At 45.0% G+C, this 24,836-nt stretch overlaps 1 protein-coding gene across 1 annotated transcript in view; it reads left to right on the forward strand.

Moving 5' to 3' along the window:
• The first annotated feature begins 4,749 nt into the window (after positions 1–4,749).
• Positions 4,750–24,836, forward strand: part of YIPF7 (Yip1 domain family member 7) — a 197,509-nt gene continuing 177,422 nt past the window's right edge. The window contains exon 1 of the mRNA XM_040418920.1: positions 4,750–5,065. The gene's annotated coding sequence lies outside the window, so the exon portion shown is untranslated. The remainder of the gene's footprint in view (positions 5,066–24,836) is intronic.

The raw sequence follows: 24,836 nt of genomic DNA on the forward strand, positions 1-24,836 counted from the left end.
GCGGACGTGCCGCAATAAAACACAGTTTTTGGCCCTTAAATCCTGGTGTCTGTGAAGATGTCTGTGACTGTGACCCCCTGAAAGAGAGACGATCCCTTACACCAGCTCTCCATAAAAGTTGTCGCGTTTTTCAAATGTTGTGAAGTTCAGCGCCTCTGCTCAAATTTTATTCTGCTTTATGGCATTACTACTTCTGGCTAGCTTTCCATTTTTTTCCCCAAAAACATTAAAGGGCTTCTGTCACCCCACAAAAGTTTTTTGTTTTTTTTTGGATAGTTACATTCCTTATAGCGCGATATAGGAGAATATAATCTTGTCACTTACTTTCATGCGGCCGTTTCTTTAGAAAACAAAGTTTTATAATATGTAAATCCGGTCTCTACCAGCAAGTAGGGCGTCTACTTGCTGGTAGCCGCAGCAGAAAACCGCCCCCTCGCCGTGTTGATTGACAGGGCCAGCCGTGATCTCCTCCTCCGGCCGGCCCTGTCAGTATTTCAAAAATCGCGCGCCTCTGTTCATTCGGCGCAGGCGCTCTGAGATGAGGAGGCTCGTCTCCTCAGGACTCCCCCAGTGCGCCTGCGCCGATGACATCACCTAAAGAGAAGACGTCATCGGCGCAGGCGCACTGAGGGAGTTCTGAGGAGACGAGCCTCCTCATCTCAGAGCGCCTGCGCCGAATGAACAGAGGCGCGCGATTTTTGAAATACTGACAGGGCCGGCCAGAGGAGGAGATCACGGCTGGCCCTGTCAATCAACACGGCAAGGGGGCGGTTTTCTGCTGCGGCTACCAGCAAGTAGACGCCCTACTTGCTGGTAGAGACCGGATTTACATATTATAAAACTTCGTTTTCTAAAGAAACGGCCGCATGAAAGTAAGTGATAAGATTATATTCTCCTATATCGCGCTATAAAGAATGTAACTATCCAAAAAAAAAAAAGAAGACTTTTGTGGGGTGACAGAAGCCCTTTAAGTAAAATTGTCTCTTTTTCTAAATTACCTTTCTCCGGAACATACCCTTCTCCCTGACCCAATGGACTTCTGGGAGGCAGACTGAAACTGTGGCTGGAACAAGCCCGGGTTGCTTTAATTGTACATATCGGACTGCATTTCAATGTGATAGGTTCCCTTTAAATTGGTCTGGTGATTAATATATTTTTATGGGTCAGTCAGAGTTCAGTTTTTCCACTCAAAATCCTTTGACATCATCACATATGGTGTATTTACATCTTATGATCAAAACACATCTGAGCCTGCCTACCATTCGCCAAGGTGGTCTCAGGTCAGGCGGGTCCTATGCTAAACCTACCTAAGCCGTTGGGCTTCTATGTGCAGGAGCGCAGCCCCCACACATATGGTGTGCTGCTCCTAGTCACCTCCATGTGCATCAAGCAGCTGATGAGAGGAGGAGCAAGCACACCTATATGTACCACCTAATCAAGGTCGCCGGTTAAATAGGAAGGGCAAAAGTGTACAACAATGCTACTCCCAAGATAAAATAGGAGCACATTCACACTTGAAGGTGTCACTCCCTCAATGTCACCACCAGACATCTGAGAAGCTCTGACAGACGTCCTTCAGAACCTCCTCCTTGAGGTTCCTTTTGTTTTGCTTTCATTTTCTCATCTCGTTAGCCTCTCTCAGCTGTCATGTAGTTGCACTGATTGCATCCCTTTAAATCCCTTCCCATACTGCATCACTTTGCGGTTTATACAACTTCCTGGAGTATATGCATGCTGGATGCTACTACTGAGTCTTCTACAGATAAGTTTTGTTTATTCATTTGTATTTTCCTGTTTGCTGGATCCCAGGAGACCCTGACTCCCTCCGTATCAAGTGGGGGCCGGTGGTCGTGTCCCCTCACTATTATAGGGTGTTCAGGGGTTATTCAGTCGAGGTACGAGGATATGCGATCTTCTACCATTGAGAATTTTGCATAGGCTGAGCAGTTTAGGGAGAGAGCCAGGTCTGTTGCTGGGCTATCCCTTTGGTTCCTTAGTTTTGGATCCAGTCAGCCGTATCTTCCTTTTGTGTCTTCTAGTTTGCTGTACACCTTCCGTATACTACATAAACAGAAAAATCACAGAAAAAACAAAGATAAAAACATCCTGCACAATATGATAAATAAATGTGTGGATGTCCCTGGCAGCATTCATGAAAAAAAAATAAAGAAATTATAGAAAAAAGATAATAATGCACTTAATAAAATAGAGGCAAGCATTATATATAGACAAAGCCCTCACTCTGATGTGATAAAATCTGAGACATATATTTACATCTTACCCTGTCCTCCCTGGCATCTCTTAGCGGCATAAGGCACATAACTCGGCATATCACATTACACAGTAATTTGGCACATCGCAGTCACAGAACAGTACAACTTGGGTAGTATCACCCCTGTAACAAAACCAAAGCAGCTGGCTATATCCGCCAATGATGCATGTTTCTTTGTAGGAGGGGCAACCCTCTTACATACTTACCTTTTAAATTTGGTGCAGTGCACCAATGGTTCCTGCTTTCTGCAATGGGAAGTAGTGGAGGACACTTGGTGACCAACATTGTGGGAATCACAGTGAATTTTAAATGTAACTGCAGTGCCCCAGAGGACCATTGCAAGGGTTAGTTATTGCTAAAAGGGTTAACTTAATTTATTTCACGCACGGTGTATCCCACATGGCTGAATATGGGCAAGTATATAGTTAATCTGGCAGCCTCTTGGTGTAGTTGCCAGGGTGATGTGCTGGTCACACACCTATTAGGTTAGTTTTTGGCCAGTTTAGAGTCAGTCTGGCCCTCCCTGTGTTGGTGGCAGATGCTTTTGAATCTCGATGAAGCCTGTGTGGGGGAAGAGAATCCATTCTCCTTGAAACCACTATTCATGTGAAGTGTAGAAGCTGCCAGAGAAAAAAAAAGGACTGTACCAGGAGACTAACCCTGAGTGAATGCAGACTGAGTGTGTGTGCAGGAATAGTAGCGATAACTTGGACTTTGCTGCACATGGTATGGCTTGTAGCCTCCAGCACCTACCACATTTTTGTCAGACTTGCCCACCCATGGTGGTCAAATTGGTAAGACTGCAACGTATTTAGAGAATCAAGGAGTACTACCACCATTATTGCCGCTGCCTATACACAGCCATTGGCAAAGGTAAGATCTGTCTTATACCTCAGAATTGTCCTCATTACTAGTGATGAGCGGGAGGTGCCATATTCGATTTCGCGATATTTCGCGAATATTCGATTGAACATTCGTCTTATATTCGTCGGAATCAAATATTCGTCATTATTCTATTTATCGCGAATAAAATGCGATTAAATTATTCGCGTATTGCGATTTTCTTTTAACTGCATAAGGCAACTTTCCTATTGGTTGGCTATGGCTATGGCTAATATGTGCATTTTACGAATATTCGCTATATTTTTTAGAATATTCGTAAAATACACATATAAACTGCAATGTAGCTAACATAGTGCTATAATCTTTTTTTTATAGTCAAATTTTTTTTGTCTCTTCTGAACTTCAGTTTTGGAAAAAATGTACACTTAAAAATAAAATTACTATAGCAGTATATTAGCTAAATTGCAGTCTATGTGTGTATTTTACGAATATTCGCTATATTGCTACAAGTTAGTTTTTTACAATATGACGAATATTTTTTTCAATCTGTACTGTTATTCCACTTTGGCATACTGCTCCCCGACAAGCATCCCCGTCACCATGGGAACACCTGTGGGTTAGAATATACCATCGTATCTGAGTTTTCACGATCTCAGGGAAAACTCAGATCCGATGGTATATTCTAACCCACAGGCGTTCCCATGGTGACGGGGATGCTTGTCGGGGAGCAATATGCCAAAGTGGAATAACAGTACACATTGAAAAAAAAAAAGACGAATATTCTAAATAACGAATATATTCCCTATATTGCTATATATTTGTTTTTTAGAATATTCGTAATTTTTTTTCCATATACATAATTTCTTCCTGCTTAAGTTGCTTGTGGGCCAATGACTCATTGACTCACAAGAAAGAAGCCGGGAGGAATCATGTTTTCAGATGTTAAAAAATGACGAATATTCGATATAGCGAATATATAGCACTATATTCGAAATATTCGCGAATTAGCGTAGTTGCGATATTTGCGATTAATATTCGCTATTCAAATATTCGCGCTCAACACTACTCATTACTGCTATTTGTACTGCAACCCCAAAAAAATAAAAAAAATACTGTTCTTTATCCATTAACCTTTTGCCAACCCTGCACCTCACTCCTGCCTTGCAACCTGCCAACTGTACACCATCAATGGCACCTCAACTACTACCAGACGGGAGTCCCCTAAAGGCCTAGGGTGTGCCCCAAGGGCAGAAAGGGTGCACCCTCTATTCACTGCTGCCCCAGGAAGTGCCAGAGTAAGGACAGCCATTGTGAACCACTACCACTCCGATCCTCCATTGCAGCACTCCCCCTGTGGGTCACTGCATGAATATGTAAAAATTTATTTTACCAATCAATTTCAGCCATGATTTTTAGGGGTTGGAAAACTCCTTAATCCCCAAAGTAAAACATATTCAGTCTCATGTCTTTATAAGTAATGAAGAAAGAATCACAAGTCAGATGCTCGGAATATGATCTGAAAAATAAGAAGCTGGATATACATCATATCGTTCTTTTCCTAAAGTAATTCTTTCGCATCGTGGTTGTAAATAACCAAGTATGCCATCTAGTAAAATATTAGCCAGCGAGAGATGATAAATCAAGGCATCTTACAGCACGATCCAGACCATCATGACTGGTGACTGAATTATTATGGCCTTTTATTTCAGGAAAGCAATTTTTGTTACCTCATAAAACATCACCTTTCACATGGCCTTATAAATATTTCATCACAGTTAAAATTGGAGACGCTCATTCAAATTATTAACGGATGAACAGGCAAGTTAAAGGCAGAGGCCTCCTCTACATCTGTAGACTGATATTGAGATCCAGGTGCCGGTTTTAAAAATGTAGAATATATTTTGTGACACAACCCCATTAAGGTGATTGCCGGTGTGTTCTCAAATAAAGGTGCGGCGTGCTATAGAGACAGTGGGCTATGTGTCGATGCCATGGTAGAGAGGATTCCATTTGTCTCTTCTGCTATTGCTCATGTTTTTTGCTTGTCTTCATAGTTATATCTCCAAAAAGTATGGCACCAGATAAAAAGTAGGACATACATTATTATTAATTTACTGTTATGAGCAACCGCAATTTCTCTTTTGCCTCATGTTCACATGGTTGGGGTAGTTGTTATGCAAATACTTTGCATGTAAATCAAGTTAGATCATCACCTAGCTTGTCTTGGTTAGTTTAGGGTGGAGTTGTTGATTGCGTAGCTGTAACGGTCGCGTACACACACACACAGGGGGGAGGGAAGTGACCACTGCGCTCCACCCTCACCCCTGGCCCTGCCTACTTGCCTCGCGAGTCCTAATGACAGGGGACAACTGGACGGCAATCCCTAGCTTCGACTAAGTGCAGGGATGACAGACAGACAAACAACAGAACGAGAACGGACCGAGTCAATACCAGGAAAGCTACAAAGTACAAATGGAGCAAGCAGAGAATTGTCAGGAGAAGCCGGGGTCATAAATACCAGGAGAGTCGTGAAGTACTAAAGGAGTCAGCAGAGGATCGTCAGGAGGAGGCCGGGGTCAGAATACCAGGAGAGCAGCAAAGTACACAAGGAGCAGGCAGAGTATCGTCAGGAATTCAGCAGGAGGTAAGTACGCCAGGAAAGACAAAATCGCAGGTGGAACCTAAATTAACAGGCAACCTGTGGCCAGCAGGCTGCCTGTATTTATAGTGGGGAGTGAGGGTCATGTGACGTGGCCAGCGTCACATGACCGACAGACCAACCAGTCGAGCACCGAGTGATCAGCTCGGCGCTCAAGGCAGACTAGGAGCAGGGAGCCACCCAACAGTAAAGCCGCCCTGGGAATGAGGTCAAACACAGAGCCTCATTCCTAAAGCTAAGCAACAGGTCTGCGGGCAATGGGGAACCGAGTGCACCCTCAGAACCCCGTTACAGTAGCCTTTTTATGTCTAGGCCACGTGCTTCTCTGATTGCTGGGGATGGCTCTATGCATTTGTTTCCAGATCCAATACCTTGTTCTTGTTTCAGTCTATCCTGGGACCTGTGGTCCTCTGGTCTTTTGTTTGCTGTCATCATTGAAGTTTTTCTAATTGCTGAGTGGTATTTTATATGTCTTTACTGTCTTACTGGGTTGTATTTCAGAGCAGTTCTGTATATCTCTGACACTTATCTGTTCTCAACCTGTATGCCATAGCCATCTTCCGTCTAGTACATTGACTGACTTCCATCGCCTTCATCCCTGGCTATCATCATTTGCTTCCTGTCTTCAGTGAATTTATTTCAGTACATTGTGTCTTCCAGTGTTGATATACAGTTTGCTTTATATGCCCAAGCTCTGTCCCACACTATCTCTGTGGAACCGCCAAGCTCTGTGCCACAGTACTGTGTGTAACCATTAAGTTTGTGTCCAAACCTTGCTGAGTCTGCGTGAGTCACTCACAATCCCGAACTGGGGCATGATGCATGGGTCATAGGTCATACCCATATCTTTCTGACCCTCTTGGTCTACTGTCACACTGGCGTTTTGGCTTTCCGTTTGTGAGATCCATTCAGGGCTCTTACAAGCGGTCCAAAACGGATCAGTTTTTGCCCTAATGCATTCAGAATGGATAAGGATCCGCTCAGAATGCATCAGTTTGCCTCCGTTCCGCCTCCATTCCGCTTTGGAGGCGGACACCAAAACTCTGCTTGCAGCGTTTTGGTGTCCGCCTGACTATGCGGAGCCAAACGAATCTGTCCTAGGACATAATGAAAGTCAATGGGGACGGATCCGTCTGTAATGGCTCAGTTTGAGCGGATCCTTATCAAAACGTTTTGCGCACTGAGCATGCTCAAGAATTGCCCCCTCCCACAGCAGCCATAAGAATCTGCCATCTTTGCAAACAGTCTTTGCAAAAAAAACTGGTAAGTATGGGAAGTTTTCATGTCTGTCTATCTACCTTTGTTTCTTTATCTTTTTCTATCTGTCTGTCTCTATCTCTCACAGGGGGGTTGATGGCACTTGTGGGGAGCAGGTGGTACTTGGGGGGGCAGGTGGCACTTGAGTGGGCAGATGGCCCTTGGGGGGGCAGGTGACACTTGAGGGGGGCAGGTGACACTTGAGGGGGATAGATGGCACTTGAGGGGGGAAGGTGACACTTGAGGGGGGCAGGTGACACTTGAGGGGGATAGATGGCACTTGAGGGGGGCAGGTGGCACTTGAGGGGGGCAGGTGACACTTGGGGGGGAAGATGGCACTTGAGGGGGCATATGGCTCTTGTGGTGGGCAGGTGGCACTTGCTTATCCCATCTTCTCTTCATCCACCATCTGCCTCTCCACAGTCGATGTGCCACACTTTTTCAGCCATGTCTCACATCCACACTAATTTTATTTAGTTGAACTTCCACAACATGATCATGGTATAATATTTCTCCCTTTTTTTTGAGAAAAAATAAATAAAATTTTAAGGAATTTCTGTGGTGGACATTATATATTTAAAGGGACACTGACAGGCCCTATAAACATATTTAGTTATTCCTATGCAGTGATAGATCTATTAAAGTGTATTCCAATGATATAAGAGTACCCCCTGTCCGCATTGTAAACCATGTAAAAACAACTTTATATTCATCTGTCAATCACATTTCTTTATGCCCAAGGGGCGTTTTTTCTCATACCTTTGTGCCCAGCCGCGCCTCAACTGTCGATTCCTAGCGCCGCCCAGCTCATTATTATTCACTGCGCTGGGCGGCTCTTACATTCCCCGATCCTGTCAGTTCCCGCGCATGCCCGATAGATACTTATGGGCATCGGCCTCAATCGGACCATCTGCGCATGCGCCGGCACCCTCCCAAGCCTGTAATTGAATCCAGCGCTCTACTCTCAGGTGACAGGATCGGGGAATGTAAGAGCCGCCCAGCGCAGTGAATAATAATGATGAGACACAGCATCATAGATTACAAAGATGCCGTGCACGTCCGGCTGCCTGCTGTGCTGTAGTCCCGCACTCATAAGATCATACGAGTGCGGGAAAATTACCCAGCATGCAGCGCAACATGCACAGCATAATGCTACTGTGTACTCCCGTGCGCAAATGCCACCACTGAGTATCTGGACCTTGTGCATATTCACAAGAGTGATGCTTTAATATATCACCATTTTAGAAGCGTTCTTGGGGCTGAGCAAAAAAAAAGACACAAGGTGTATACCCAAATTTTTTTATAGAAGACCAAACATTTTAAACAACAATTAAACTAAATTATCCTGCGAAGTCACTCTGCCAGCTTCAGAAACAAAATAATCAGCAAAACTGTCCCTCATTCGGGCCACGGCAAGGGTTGAACGATACCCCAGATGTTGCAGCCTGGTAAGTGTGCAATCAACCTCTTGTGGGTCCAGGCGCAGTGGTTCCTCTGATAAAAGATAGTTATGTAGAACTACACAGGCTTTAACTACATCGTCTATGGTTTCAACCTTAAGATTAATGACTTTGGTGAGAATATGCCATTTCGCAACTAAAATGCCAAAAGTGCACTCCACAAGTCGTCTAGCTCGTGACAGTCTGTAGTTTAAAACGCGCTTTGCAGGGTTCAAGTCGCGGCTAGAGTACGACTTGATGAGGTTCTCGCACATTTGAAACGCCTCGTCCCCTACTACCACAAATGGCATTGGAGGTCCATCAGTCCCTGGCAAAGGTCTCGGTGCTGGCAATCCAAAGTCCTTTGAATACAGGAGGCGTCCCATTGCAGGTTTTTTGAAAGCCATCGAGTCATTTGTCCGCCCATAAGCTCCAATGTCAACGGCGGCAAATTGGTATTCAGCATCCGCAATGGCCATCAAGATAATTGAAAAGTATTTCTTGTAGTTATAGAATTCAGAGCCACTTCGTGAAGGTTTCACAATCTGTAAATGTTTCCCATCCACAGCTCCGACACAGTTCGGGAATTGGCAGGTTTGCAGAAACTTGTCCGCGATCTGAAGCCACTGTTCAGATGTGGGATGTAATCCTCGTGCAGTACCTCCCACAAGGCACGACAAGTATCGCGGACTAGACCGGAGATCGTTGAAATTCCCATCCGATACTGGTAATGCAGCGATGAAAGACTTTCTCCGGTAGCAAGAAACCTGTGACAAAATAAAAAAATTTACATAAATATTTTTAAAAAAAGTATAGAGCTGTAAAAAATTAAATTTGGACAATCCTTACCTTATTGTCACCATTAGTCGCTCTGCAGGAGTAATTGCCCTTCTGTAGCGGGTATCCTGTCTTTCAAGACTTGTCGAAATGCGCTGCAGTAGCTGGTCAAATCTCTCGATAGTCATGCTCCAAATACAGGATGAAAAATACGCCTCTGGTCATGTGTTTGGAAGTTATCAGGTGGACCCAATACCGGCGTCGTCTTCTTTGCTGAGCACGTCTTCTCCATCTCGCTTTCAGGATTAGTGACCTCAATAGCAGACGTATGTGTGCAGGCAACATGTTCCCAATACACAAAGAGCCTAAATGGATTAATCCCTACTTAAATACACTGTAAAAGTGGGTGGACACTTTGAGACACGCCTTCCTATTACAAAATGGATCCGCTAAACGGAAGCCAAAACGGAAACAAACGTGACCAACGAATCTGCTTTACAGACGGATCCGTCTGATTGTGTTCCCTTTGTCTCAGTTTTGTCAGTTGTGTGACGGATCCGTTTCAAATGCGCTTCAAACGGATCCATGAAACGCGAGTGTGAAAGTAGCCTTACACTTATTACTTATAAGAAAGAATTGGTCATTATCAATGCTCTGTCCTCCTTATGTGTGAGTAAGGCATAGTTTTACAGGCAGCTAAACTCCCTCCTAGCAATTTATTGATTCTGGAGTAATATCCAATTCAACTTTTATTGTAAGGATAGGGTGAAACTGAGAAACAGAAAGAAAATGTGCTTACTATTGTTGATCATCATCATGTGGCAATAGGCTATAACTATAACACAATACGATACAAAGCTGTGCAAACACAAACATGTGCATGAAATACAGGTTACATTCAGTGCGGCATGTCAATATACAGTGGATATAAAAAGTCTACACACCCCTGGTAAAATGTCAGGTTTCTGTGATGTAAAAAAATTAAACAAAGATAAATCATTTCAGAACTTTTTCCACCTTTAATGTGACCTATAAACTGTACAACTCAATTGAAAAACAAACTGAAATCTTTTAGGTAGAGGGAAGAAAAAATATAAAAATAAAATAATATGGTTGCACAAGTGTGCACACCCTTAGGCCTTATGCACACGACCGTATTTTGTTTCCGTGTCCGATCCGTTTTTTTTGCGGATAGGATGCGGACCCATGCATTTCAATGGGTCCGCAAAAAACGCGGACAGCACACCGTGTGCTCTCCGCATCCGTATGTCCGTTCCGTTGCTCCGCAAAAAAAATTGTGCATGTCCTATTTTTTTCTAGTTTGCGGACAAGGATAGGCATTATTACAATGGATCCGCAAAAAAAACGGATCCGCAAAAAAAACGGATGCCATACTGAACGTCATCCGTTTTATTTTGCGGATCCACAATTTGCGGACCGCAAAACACATACGGTCGTGTGCATGTAGCCTAAAACTAATACTTTGTTGAAGCACCTTTTGATTTTATTACAGCACTCAGTCTTTTTGGGAATGAGTCTATCAGCATGGCACATTTTGACTTGGCAAGATTTGCCCACTCTTCTTTGTAAAAACACTCCAAATCTGTCAGATTGCGAGGGCATCTCCTGTGCTCAGCCCTCTTCAGATATCCCCACAGATTTTCAATCGGATTCAGGTCTGGGCTCTGGCTGAGCCATTCCAAAACTTTAATCTTCTTCTGGTAAAGCCATTCCTTTGTTGATTTGGATGTATGCTTTGGGTCGTTGTCATGCTGAAAGATGAAGTTCCTCTTCATGTTCAGCTTTCTAGCAGAAGTCTGAAGGTTTTGTGCCAATATTGACTGGTATTTGGAACTGTTCATAATTCCCTCTAGCTTAACTAAGGCCCCAGTTCCAGCTGAAGAAAAACAGCCCCTTGGCATGATGCTGCCACCTCCATGCTTCACTGTGGGTATGGTGTTCTTTTGGTGATGTGCAGTGTTGTTTTTGCACCAAACATATCTTTTGGAATTATGGCCAAAAAGTTCAACCTTGGTTTCATCAGACCATAACACCTTTTCCCACATGCTTTTGGGAGACTTCAGATGTGTTTTTGCAAAATTTAGCCTGGCTTGGATGTTTTTCTTGGTAAGAAAAGGCTTTCGTCTTGCCCCTCTACCCCATAGCCCAGACATATGAAGAATACGGGTGATTGTTGTCACATGTACCACACAGCCAGTACTTGCCAGATATTCCTGCAGCTCCTTTAATGTTGCTGTAGGCCTCTTGGCCTCCCAGACCAGTTTTCTTCTCGTCTTTTCATCAATTTTGGAGGGACGTCCAGTTCTTGGTAATGTCACTGTTGTGCCATATTTTCTCCACTTGATGATGACTGTCTTCACTGTGTTCCATGGTCTATCTAATGCCTTGGAAATTCTTTTGTGCCCTTCTCCTGACTGATACCTTTTCACAATGAGATCCCTCTGATGCTTTGGAAGCTCTCTGTGGACCATGGCTTTTGCTGTGGGATGCGACTAAGAAAATTTCAGGAAAGACCAACTAGAGCAGCTGAACTTTATTTGGGGTTAATCAGAGGCGCTTTAAATGATGGCAGGTGTATGCTGACTCCTATTTAACATGATTTTGAATGTGATTGCTTAATTCTGAACACAGCTACATCCCCAGTTATAAGAGGGTGTGCACACTTATGCAACCACATTATTTAAGTTTTTTTTGTTTTCTTCCCTCCACCTAAAAGATTTCAGTTTGTTTTTCAAATGTGTGGTACAGTTTATAGGTCACATTAAAGGTGTGTAGACTTTATATATCCACTGTACATGTGTATACATTCTGCAATGCTAACTAATAGCCTCAACATAAGGGCCCATTCAGACAGCCGTTTGTATTTTTGCGGTCCGCAAAAATTCGGATCTCAAGTTTTCCGTTCCATCTGTCCGCAAAAATACGGAAGGTGTATTACCAATGTTTTCTCTGTCTTCTGTTTTTTTGCGGATCCGTGTCTTTTCTTTATTTTTTTTAATAAAGATTTGATAGGTGACTTTAATAAAAAGGTGACATGTATATAATCTGGTCACATGATCGCATTGGCGCCATTTGCTCTTGCTTTGACTACGCAGAGATATTTGTGGGAAACTTGTGCTTGGTCGGCATCTGTTTCTAACTTTATTTCTTTGTGTTTATCATGGCATATGTACGAGAGGTTCTTCAGTACTGGCTAATCTCTCTGAGATTTGGACGGCAGTCAGCTATGCTGTCTGAAGAACCAAGAAGGACGAGGCAGTGGGTTCATTCTATTGTCTCCCAGCGCCTACAGAAGATGGCGCCATTCCTATAGGGCTGCTGCCCAGTTTAAACCCAGCGCCGACTAGGGCCACAGAGCCCAACACAGTCTGCTACTGGCTGTGGGTACTTTACCCTACTTTCAATTCTCAACACAGTGCGGCTCATCCAGTGTTCTGAAGAAGGCTAAATGCCGAAAATGTTCAGTACATTTCATTTGAACGGGAAATCCGCTTGTTAAATAAAATACAACACTTGAAGCAATCTAGTAGAGTACAGGAGTTTTAATTTCTCCAGCACCTACAGAAGAGCCACTTTCATACATTATACTTTGACTTATGGCAGCACCCTGATAAATTTCAGGCTTGCTGCCGTATGTCGGTTGCTACTTTTGATATGTTGCTGGCATCTCTACGTTCTGTTCTTACTTTCCAGGACACAAACATGAGGCGCAGCATTTCAACTAAAGAAAGACTTCTAGTCACGTTGAGGTAAGGTTATTTGTCCATCCTTAATTTAAACTTTAATGTGATGTTTTAGCTTTCAGGAACTGATAATTGTATTTTTTCTCTTCACAGGTTCCTTGCCACTGGTAACTCTTTTGCTTCATTGTATTATGAGTATCTGCTGGGAATCTCAACCATATCTGGGATTATCGTCTGTCTCGTGCACATCGATATGTTGAATGTGCTTCGGAATACTTTCTAATAAATGGAGAGTGTTCATGTCATCCTTGCAAATGAGTCCGCAAAATGCCACCTTGGTGATATAGGCTTGTGTGATATTACACAACTGCACCAGGATTCATGATGCACCCTCTGAACCTGAAGTGGCCCCTTTTCTGACACCCGCATCTGTTGGATTAGACCATAATCAGCATGGAAGACCTGGATCTGCTGGACTAGCAGTTCGGGAACTCTTTGCTGATTACTTCATTAGTAGAGAGGGTGCATTATCATGGCAGCTGGACAGCATTCATGATACTCGATTATTCAAGGGTTCTGGTTGAATACATTTCTTTAAATTTAAAATGTTAGATAGTTCCCATATTCTTAGATTAGATTAGGGACTCGCAAGATAATGAGGACCCTTGACGTGGGCTTGTGAGGTAAGGTTTTTTGGAAAAACAGTAAATAAGTTTATTTACTATTTTTACAAAAAACTGCCTCATGCACACGCCCGTTGTGCGGCCGTTCCGTGCATTAGGGACCACAATTTAGAGGGCAACGGCTGTGTGAATGAAGCCTAATACCTAATTTTAAAATAACATTGTATGTAGCTTTTTTCATTACAATCCTTTTTTTCAACAGCTACTCTAAAACCCAGTGTAATAAAGTATATATGTATATATTTTTTTTAAACATTCTTTTTTTATAACCAAAAAAATGTAATTTAACAGAAAGGAAAAAGCCAAATTATAAATCATACAGGTCCCTAGTAAATGAATAAGGGTCAGTAGATGAGGTAGAGGTCTGTGGTAAGACCCATGTAGCCCTTGGACCCTGATAAGTACAGGTAGGAGGCTGAAAGGGATGATGCATAGGAGGAGATGTAGAAGGCTGATGCAATTGTTTCCTAGCATCATTTAATACATTGTATATATGCATCGGCATTGTTGGGCCAGCAAATAGCTCCAGGACAGTAGTTTCTGCTGCTACGCACATATGCTGTCTGGATCTGGGTACCCTTTGCAAAAAAGGCCCCATTCCCAGCATAATACTGTCCTCCTGACACTCACGCCTGTTTCGGGCTGAATACTCGAGAACCTGACTATCAGGTCTCGAGTAGTTGTACCCGAAACAGGCTGAAGAGGATCACGTTTTCGCTTGGTAGCACGTCTGGTTATGTCGGCAGGTAGATGCGGAACCTCAGGTGTTGTTGGGATCTCCGTCGGTGGTGTTGCTGGCATTGGCGGAGTGGGTGCCGGAGAGGAGGGCTCCTGTGGGGACATTACCAGAGTGTTTTCCGCAGAATGGCTTGCTGCTGGTTCTTCTTCATTAGAAGAAAATAACGAGAAATAGAAATAATTTGCAAAATTCTTATTGCATAATCCAAAAAATCTACTAAATAAAAACTTACGGTCTTCGCTCGAAGATTGGCCTGAAAAATTGTAGCTACTGGGTATACAGATAGGGTTATTTCTTTTTACCACCACTATCCCCGCTTCGCCCTTTACGGGCAGTTTCTTATCTCCGAAACTGATCCCGGCAGGAGTGCCAGCGTGTTTTCAAATTTTTTACTGTAAAAAATAAATGTAATAAATAAAAAATCACTATAATCAATTTATATATATATAATTATATTTACTTTGTCCCAAAAATTCGATAAAAAAAAAAATTACATGTTGCTCGTGCACTTAGAAAATGAGAGCAGAATGCTCATAGAAGTTTGCAAACTACAAGCTAGGCATCCTGCACATGCAAGACAACATACACCCAATTTCATGGAAAAAAAGATGACAAAGAAATATAAAATAAAATTTACTTACCAAGTACTTTATGTACTTTGTCATTCCCCTTTGCCCACTCATCAGGCATCAGGTATTTGTGCCATTTATGCCCACGACCTATCCTTGCGCACACGGTCGTGGTACAGTTCTGACCGGGTGTCCCACTCTCTCCTGGATTAGGACAATTAGATGCTCCACTGAGAAAGCCATGTCTCCCAACTGACAATATGGATCTTCTCTGTCTGATTTTGTCTAGACTTGATAGTCTGATAATGTATCAATATTAGGTTGGGGCCGGGTCAATAAAATTGTGGACATGGATCCGCAAAAATGAGGGTTACATACGGAAAGACTTCGATAGTAATCCGCATTTTTGCGGACCCATAGACTTGAATGGATCCATGGAACTTTTATAGTGGGCAATTATAGGACACTCAAGTTTGGTTTTGCGGAACCCCGAAACGGAAACACGGTCTGCTGTCTGCATCTTTTTAGACTCCGTTGATGTGAATGGGTCCACATGTTATCCGCAAAACTGCGGATAATATGCGGAATACAGCATACGGCCATCTGAATGGGCCCTAACAGCAATGCCACATTAAGGGTCCATTCACACGTCCGTATGTGTTTTGCGGATCCACAAAACACAGACACCGGCATTGTGCGTTCCGCATTTAGCGAACCGCACATCGCCGGCTTTCTCATAGAAAATGCCTTTCCTTGTATGCAATTGCGGACAAGAATAGGACATGTTCTATTTTTTTGCGGAATGGAAGTGCGGATCCGCAAATACGGATGCGGACAGCACATTCCGGACCCATTGAAATGAATGGGTCCGCACCTGTTCCGCAAAATTGCGGAACGGATGCGGACCCATTTTGCGGACGTGTGTATGGACCCTTAGTCCCTTAGTCTGGGTGTGGTGGAAGATTGCATGTCCTTGAGTTGACTTCTATGAACTGAGCTGATTATGTCACCCGGTTCCTAGGTTATGCATACAGTGGCTCCTCATAGGACATACAGAGCATTAAATTAGCTAGCTAGAAACTATTTTTTACAAAAATCCACTAGATGAAGCTATAACAGCATGAATACAGCACATATTAGAAATATGGATCCGCAATGCACATTTTCACACTCTCAGGTTGAGGATCATCCATGGTTACATAAAGTCCTCCAGGAGTTTAACAATCAAACTGGACCGGATGGCATCAATCACCGCTCACTTTGGTTACACACAAACTCACCTGCAAAATGGGGTCCCCTCCTATAACTCCTATGTAGGGGAGAGTAGGAAAAAGTATCCAAAATAGTGAAGTATTGCTTAGGGTGGCATTCCCATGCAAGATTATTGCAGTAAAAAACAGATGATAAAACTCAGGGGGTCATTTATTATACTGAAATCATTGGCGTAACTATAGGGGTCGCAGTTGTGACTGGGCCCCAAAGCCAGGGGAGCCCGGAGGGCCCCCCCTTGCCAGTGGTGCTGTATTTTTCCCTAGATGCACTGCATCTTATAAAGGGAATGAGAGCAACGGAGCGGGGCGCAGCCATAGTGTAGTGTAGCTTGACTTAGGGGGAAGTTGAAGTCAGGAAAGGGTAAAGCTGATTGTGGATGGATAGGATAGGGGGGGAAGGGGTGGATCTGGGGATTCGCAGGCTGTATATAACCTGGGGATAGGGAGGGACCCGGAGGGACCCCCACCCCCCAGCTGTTGTGCGATTTCAGAGGTTTGTTGGTGGTGTGGTCTGAAGTGGTAGCTCGGAGGGTTTGGCGCTTCGCAAGGTCGGTAGATCGGATTAATAAGGCGAGGGCGAAGCTTAATAAGGAAGTTGGGCGTTTTGTTCGGCACCAAGTTGGATTTGTAGTTCGCCATAGGGAGCTGGAGGCTGCATCGCCTCAGTTCTTGAGGGCGGACTGGGTCCATCTCAATGATATTGGAATGGATTTGTGGGCCTTGGGGCTTCAAGAGGGCTTGGAGACAGCCCTTAGGGTGTGGCAGGACGAACATAGGTGAGGTGTCACCTCTGTTCATTCGTGGCATGTTAATGGAGGGTCCTGGAAGGCACTGCAAGGTTTAAGAGGTTCATGACAAGTTGGAGCGTGCATCTCAGGAAGTTCGGCAAGCTGGTGGTTTGGGCTCCTGTTGGGCAAAAAGGGCCTGCAGGGGTATATGGTATTTATGGATTTGGTGCCCTTGGGTCGGTGACCGCGGCCAAGGGTAAGGTGGAACGAGGAATCGAGGTGTGGAGAGTGACGAGGTCTGACTGGGGGTCGAGAGTGGTCTAATGGGGGGTCTGGAGGTCTATTGGGGGTCTGGAGGTCTACTAGGGGTCTGATTAGAGGGTCTGGAGGTCTAATGAGGGTCTGGATGTCTAATGGGGGTCTGACTGGGGGTCTGACTGGGGGTCTGGAGGTGTGACTGGGGGTCTAGAGTGGTCTAATGGGGGGTCTGGAGGTATGACTGGGGCTCTGAGAGGTCTAATGGGGGTATGGAGAGGTCTAATGGGGGGTTTAGAGATCTGACTGGGGGTCTGGAAGTCTGACTGGGTCCCTTGAGAAGTCTAATGGGGGTATGGAGGTCTGGAGGTCTAATGGGAGTCTGATTGGGGGGTCTGGTGGTCTAATGGGGGTCTGGAGGTATAATGGGAGTCTGATTGGGGGGTCTGGTGGTCTAATGGGAGTCTGATTGGGGATCTGAAGGTCTAATTGGGGTCTGATTGGGGTCTGGAGGTCTAATGAGGGTCAGATATGGGGTCTAATGGGGGTCTAATTGGGGGTCTGGAGGTCTAGTGGGGATCTGGAGGTCTGGTCTGATATAGGGGTCTGGAGGTCTGATATGGGGGTCTGGAGGTCGAATGGGGATCTTATATGGGGTCTGGAGGTCTAATGGGGGTCTTATCTGAGGTCTGATATTGGGTCGGGGTCTGACAAGCAGGTCTAATGGGGGTCTGATCTGAGGTCTAAAACTGGGGAATTATATGGGGTCTGACAAAGAGGTCTAAAGGGGGTCTGGTCTGAGATGGGGGGTCTCATTTAGGATTTTATATGGGGGTCTGATCAGAAAGGAAGGGGGTATTTTTTTTTACTGGTGCACAATATAAAGGGTTGTTTTTGTACTGACGCACTCTCTATCTGGTACCAGTATTTTCAGGGGGACTGTTTATGCAGGAAAGTATTGGGGGGCACAGCGGACATATTGGGGCAGGCAGAATGGGGTGTTGAGAAGGTGAGGAGGATGATGGAAAAGTAGGAAAGTAAGATGTCTGTTAAACTATGCAGACATAAGGCACGGCTGAAAGAAGTCACCATGGCAGTCTGGTCTGACAGAAGAAGAAGAGGGAACAGAATGTCTACATCAGAGAAGAGAAGTCACTGGATGTAAGAGGTACATATGTGGCGCTGTATGACCCTGTATGTTCTATAGCGCTGTATGTAATGTTTTCCAAGTATGTCTTTGAAGGGTAAGCAGAGCAGAGAAAGCAGCTCTCATATAAGCGCTGCCCTGTCTTCAAACAGTTGATTGGCGGGGGTGCTAGGTGTCGGACATATTGATGACCTATCCTGAGGATAGGTCATCAGTAGTAAAAAGAGGACAACCCCTTTAGCAGTAGAACTGGAGGGAAGGGGTTAGGCCTCCCGCACACAACCGTTTTTTTTTCTCTGTTTCGGGGCCGTTTTTTGCGGTCCGTATACGGAACCATTCATTTCAATGGTTCCACAAAAAAACGTAATGTACTCCGTATGAATAACGTTTCCGTTTTTCCGTTCCGTTGAAAGATAGAACATGTCCTATTATTGCCTGCAAATCACATTCCGTGGCTCCATTCAAGTCAATGTGTCCGCAAAAAAAACAGAACACATACGGGATGTATGCCCCACGGACTGGCCGCAGCACGATCATGGGGCGCACACTCGTGTGCAAGAGGCCTTAGGTTGAGAATTTGGCCTGAGGGGGGGTGTTTAAATTTTTGCCTTGGGCGGCAGAAAAGCTAGGTGCACCAGCTCTGAGGGAAGGGGGGCCCCAAGCTGAACTCTTTCACCAGGGCCCATGAGCTTTTAGCTACGCCCCTGACTGAAATATGCCTAAAATATTTCAGGTGCAGATGGTGGCTCAAGGGTTAGTTAAAACTGTGGGCGCAGTGGGTAAGGGGACGGGCCGGCAGGCCTGTCTCATGTACCATTTTCTACCTCTGTTTTAGGCGTAGAAAATGGACTAAATGTATGACAGCAAGGAAGCTGTCTTACATTTAGAACTGGCACTGGATACGCCAAAGTATAACTCATCATAACTTTGGCGGACCCACCGCCAAATATAGGCGTTATTAGTCTACTTTCACACTAGCGTTTCTATTTTCCGGTATTGATATCCATCATAGGGTCTCAATACCGGAAAAAAAAAAAAAACGCTTCAGTTTTGTCCCCATTCATTGTCAATGGGGACAAAATGTAACTGAACAGAACGGAATGCTCCAAAATGCATTACGTTCCATTCTCATACCGGAGAGCAAACCGCAGCATGCTACGGTTTGCTTTCCGTCCTGGGATGCGGAGCAAGGCATTTTTCTCTGACAAATAGAAAACTGATCCGTCCTCCTTTGACTATCAATGGAGTTCATGACGGATCCATCTTGGATATGTTAAAGATAATACAACCGGTTCCGTCCATAATGGATGCAGATGGTTGTATTATCAGTAACGGAAGCGTTTTTGCTGAGCCCTGCCGGATCTAGTAAAAACGCTAGTGTGAAAGTAGCCTAAGACCAGCGTCTAAAACGCTGCTCTTAATAAATGTGCTCCACAATTCCTCTTTGGGGTTGGTCTGACCCGAGCTTCTCTCCTGCTTCCTCAGGGGCATGCGATTTTATCATCTGTTCCCTTAGGTTTTTTGTTGTTTTTGTTTTTTAACAGTGTACAGTCGTGGCCAAAAGTTTTGAGAAAAACATAAATATTGGAAATTGGAAAAGTTGCTGCTTAAGTTTTTATAATAGCAATTTGCATATACTCCAGAACGTTATGAAGAGTGATCAGATGAATTGCATAGTCCTTCTTTGCCATGAAAATTAACTTAATCCCCCAAAAAACTTTCCACTGCATTTCATTGCTGTCATTAAAGGACCTGCTGAGATCATTTCAATAATCGTCTTGTTAACTCAGGTGAGAATGTTAATGAGCACAAGGCTGGAGATCATTATGTCAGGCTGATTGGGTTAAAATGGCAGACTTGACATGTTAAAAGGAGGGTGATGCTGGAAATCATTGTTCTTCCATTGTTAACCATGGTGACCTGCAAAGAAACGCATGCAGCCATCATTGCGTTGCATAAAAATGGCTTCACAGGCAAGGATATTGTGGCTACTAAGATTGCGCCTCAATCAACAATTTATAGGATCATCAAGAACTTCAAGAAAAGAGGTTCAATTCTTGTTAAGAAGGCTTCAGGGCGTCCAAGAAAGTCCAGCAAGTGCCAGGATCGTCTCCTAAAGAGGATTCAGCTGCGGGATCGGAGTGCCACCAGTGCAGAGCTTGCTCAGGAATGGCAGCAGGCAGGTGTGAGCGCATCTGCACGCACAGTGAGGCTTTTGGAAGATGGCCTGGTGTCAAGAAGGGCAGCAAAGAAGCCACTTCTCTCCAAAAAAAAAACATCAGGGACAGATTGATCTTCTGCAGAAAGTATGGTGAATGGACTGCTGAGGACTGGGGCAAAGTCATATTCTCCGATGAAGCCTCTTTCCGATTGTTTGGGGCATCTGGAAAAAGGCTGAGCGCTACCATTAGTCCTGTGTCATGCCAACAGTAAAGCATCCTGAGACCATTCATGTGTGGGGTTGCTTCTCATCCACAAACACAGCCATGAATAAAGAATGGTACCAAAACACCCTCCAACAGCAACTTCTTCCAACAATCCAACAACAGTTTGGTGAAGAACAATGCATTTTCCAGCACGATGGAGCACCGTGCCATAAGACAAAAGTTATAACTAAGTGGCTCGGGGACCAAAACGTTGACATTTTGGGTCCATGGCCTGGAAACTCCCCAGATCTTAATCCCATTGAGAACTTGTGGTCAATCCTCAAGAGGCAGGTGGACAAACAAAAACCCACTAATTCTGACAAACTCCAAGAAGTGATTATGAAAGAATGGGTTGCTATCAGTCAGGAATTGGCCCAGAAGTTGATTGAGAGCATGCCCAGTCGAATTGCAGAGGTCCTGAAAAAGAAGGGCCAACACTGCAAATACTGACTCTTTGCATAAGGGCTCATTCAGACGGCCGTATGCTGTCCGCAAAAATACTGAATGCTATCCGTTTTTTTGCGGATCCGCAAAAAAACGGATCTGCAAAAAAACGGATAGCATTCAGTATTTTTGCGGACCCATAGACTTCAATGGGGCCATGTCCTGATTTTCACGGACAAGTATAGGACATGTTTCATTTTTTTGCGGATCCGCAAAAAAACGGATAGCATTCAGTATTTTTGCGGACAGCATACGGCCGTCTGAATGAGCCCTAAATGTCATGTAATTGTGTAGTGTACGGGGACTGTAATGCCCGTCACTACAAAAGTGTCACTTGGTGTGCTGTCGTCGTCCCTTATTTATGGGGAAGTTGGTATATGTCATCTTTATAAATTGTCATGTAATGTAATGTTATGTATTTCCCTGTTACTATGACACTTGCATGTACAGGCCTGCTAGGGGTGTCATTCTAGCTTCTAGTCACTAGAGGGAGCTAGAGAGCCCTAGTTTATATAAGGCCCAGTCAGGGAAGCAAAAGTCAGAAGTTTCTAGAGTGTGCTGAAGTTTCTAGAGGCTGAGGAAGCTGAGGGAGAGACAGAGGCATGTCAAGGAAAGCAAGAGGTACTCAAGATAACAGAGGAGGTACTTTATAAAGAGAGAACCAAGGCTATACGCCAGAGTTAAGGTATTGGGCCTTGGAGAAGATTTTCTATGTCCCAGGATCAGTCAGGAATAGAGTGCAAGCTCCTGTACTGCAAGTCCTGTGTTTCACACTCTGAAGTCACCTTGCTTAATCTGTATTGCCTGCATCGACCGTATTGAAAAATCAACTGTATGCAAAGGAACTGTGCTTCCGTTAATGTCTCTATATGGAAACTACTAAAGTTGGAGTTTTGTTTTAACATCACGTGGTTCCTCAGTTATTCCTGCTATCAGCAAACGGCGTGCCACCGTTTAATTGGCACTGGCGTCACGAACATTTTCCTACCATCACCTGCCTATGCAGAGAGTCAGCCGTCTCAGGTTAGTGACTATTGCACTACTACACCCAGGAACACATTTCTACCCACAACTTGAGTACGCTGCACCTCTCTTTTGGCGTCACGAACAGGATTCGCACGCTTTCTAGTGCAAGAAGCGTGAACTTTGTGCCTTATACAGTTGCCCTGTGACCAAAGTGACAAATTGTTTATTTAAAGTGGACTTTGTGAACTGAAAATCATACCAAAAGTGTGCCTAAAACCTCTAAAAAGCGCTGTGCAGTGTTGCGCTACCAAGAGGAAGAAAATCGCCACATTGGAGTGTGGTTTTGTGGACTTTTTACAATCCTGCTTACTGTCAGTGAATGGACAGCGTTTTGCTAAAGATGGCCACCGGCCGCCTGGAGTAAAGTTTCCCGCGCTGCTGAGGACCTTCGTGGGCGGATCCCTGCAAGGACACAGAGAATCCCGCCCCTCTTCATCATCGCACCACCGCGGCCCTGCTTCTTCTACGTCATCGGGTGCTCAGGACGTCCGGAATCTCGCGAGACTTGGCCTGCGCAAGCCCGACGATACCGGTAAGCACTTGTAACCGGAGGGAAGGGGAGTGTTCCGGCCCCTTTAGTCGCCAGTGGCCACCTCTCAATAGACTACCATGTCAGAGCCAGGAGTGCCTGAGCAGCCGGCCCCGGGAGAGTTTGCGGCTCCTAATCATCCTACAGCCCCCAGCATGATGCCCTTTACCATGCCTTACTATTTCGGGGCCCCATGGTTCCCTCGCTACAGGGGAGAGACCCATACCCTAAGGGACTTTAAAGAAAAGTTGCTGGCACTATTCCGATTGTACCCTATAAATGCCGACCAGCAAATGGAAATCCTGCTGGCACAACTGGAGGGAGCGGCCCGTAGAGAAGTGTTATCCTGGCCTGCTACTGAGCGGAGTACTCTAGAACAGATATTCACCCGCCTCAGGGCCACTTTTGAAACTAGGACTGCCTCAGAGATAAAGATGCACTTCTTTGGCAAGAAACAGAAGTCCGGTGAGTCCCTCCGTGACTATGCCCTATCACTTCAGGAGGCTTTAGGGGCTGTAATTCAGATAGATCCCAAAGAGGCTGATAACCAGGACCAGACCCTGAGGGAACAATTTATCAACGGGGTGTCTAGTGAACAAATAAGGACCCAATTAAAGATGCTGTCCGTCCAGCACCCTAACAGTGCCTTTCTGGACTTTAAAGAACTGGCTATAAAAATTCTGGGGTCCGCAGTATCTCCGGAGTTGAGCACCCCACCTGAGTCATCAGCCTGCAGGCCAAAACCGCTTATCACTAACCGAGCTGAGGCCGGCCAAGCTGTTCAAGTGTCAGCTACCGATACTATTGCCATGCTGACAGAGCAAGTAAATCACCTCACTAAAAGTCTAGAGAATGTGTGCAGAAAAATAGAGGAATGGGAAAAACCCATAATGACAGAAGAAGAATTCCTGTCACCTCCTAGGCCGTTCCCACCTCCTTACCAAGAGACTCACCCCAGGGATCCTGGGAGGCGCAATAAAGGCCGTAAGCGGCCCGTGTGTACATACTGCAAAAAGCTGGGACACACAGAATCCACGTGCTGGCAGTTAAACGGGCAACCCCTGAGGCTGAGGACCACACCTCGGGAGGTAGAACACTAGGTCCAGAGGATCCAAATTGGATGCCACGGTATGTAGGATCCCATCCTAAAATCAATATAGAGATCAACGGGGTCCCCTTTGAAGCCCTATTAGATACTGGGTCTCAAGTCACTACTATTCAGCTGCCTGCATTTGAAAAGTTCTGGGACACCAACCAGTTGACCCAGCCGCCTGAATCCTGGGTGGAGATTATCGCCAGCAATGGCAAACCAGTAAAGATCCATGGATACTGGGAACCCACCCTGCAGGTGGAAGAAGTAACCCTGCCTCAACAGGGGGTGATCGTAGTACAGGCCGGTGACAGAGGAGGACATCCTGTCATTCTAGGCACCAATGTCTTCAAAAACTGTTATTCAGAAATACTTGCTGTATTACATCAGACTTTGCCCACTGCTTCCTCTGCATCCAGGAGGGTGATTCAAAAGACTATTACTGTGTTAAGTGCCCAGCAGAGGTTTGCTAATGGGAAAGGAGAAATTTGTACTGCCAGGATTAGTGATATTAAGCCTGTGACTTTGCCTCCTAATTCTCAAACTCTTTTATGGTGTCGTGCTGTCCTGGGAGTCCAAGGCCGAGATTATCCAGCCCTGGTGGAACCAATCCAGATGGAGGATTACCCTTATGTGAGAGCTGCCAAGTGCCTGGTGAACGTCTCCCAAGGTAAAGTACCTGTCCGTCTGATTAACCTGAGCAATCATCCTGTTGCGCTTACTAAGCATTGCCGTGTTGCCCAGCTGTCCCAGGTGTCCTTCCAAGACATCATTCGTCTTCCAGTGACAGAAAAGCCGCCAGCTGCAGACAGCGGATGTTCACCGGTGACCCAGCCACAAGTGCCCTGGTGGGAAGAGCTCCTTGTCGGGGACGAGACTACCCCCCAACAACAACAAGAAGGGATTATACAGCTTGTCAAAGAGTACCACCAGGCCTTCAGTAAGCATGCTACGGATTATGGAGAGGTGAGTGCCATA

This window comes from Bufo bufo, chromosome 2 (genome assembly GCF_905171765.1).
Source record: "Bufo bufo chromosome 2, aBufBuf1.1, whole genome shotgun sequence".
NCBI lineage: Eukaryota > Metazoa > Chordata > Amphibia > Anura > Bufonidae > Bufo > Bufo bufo.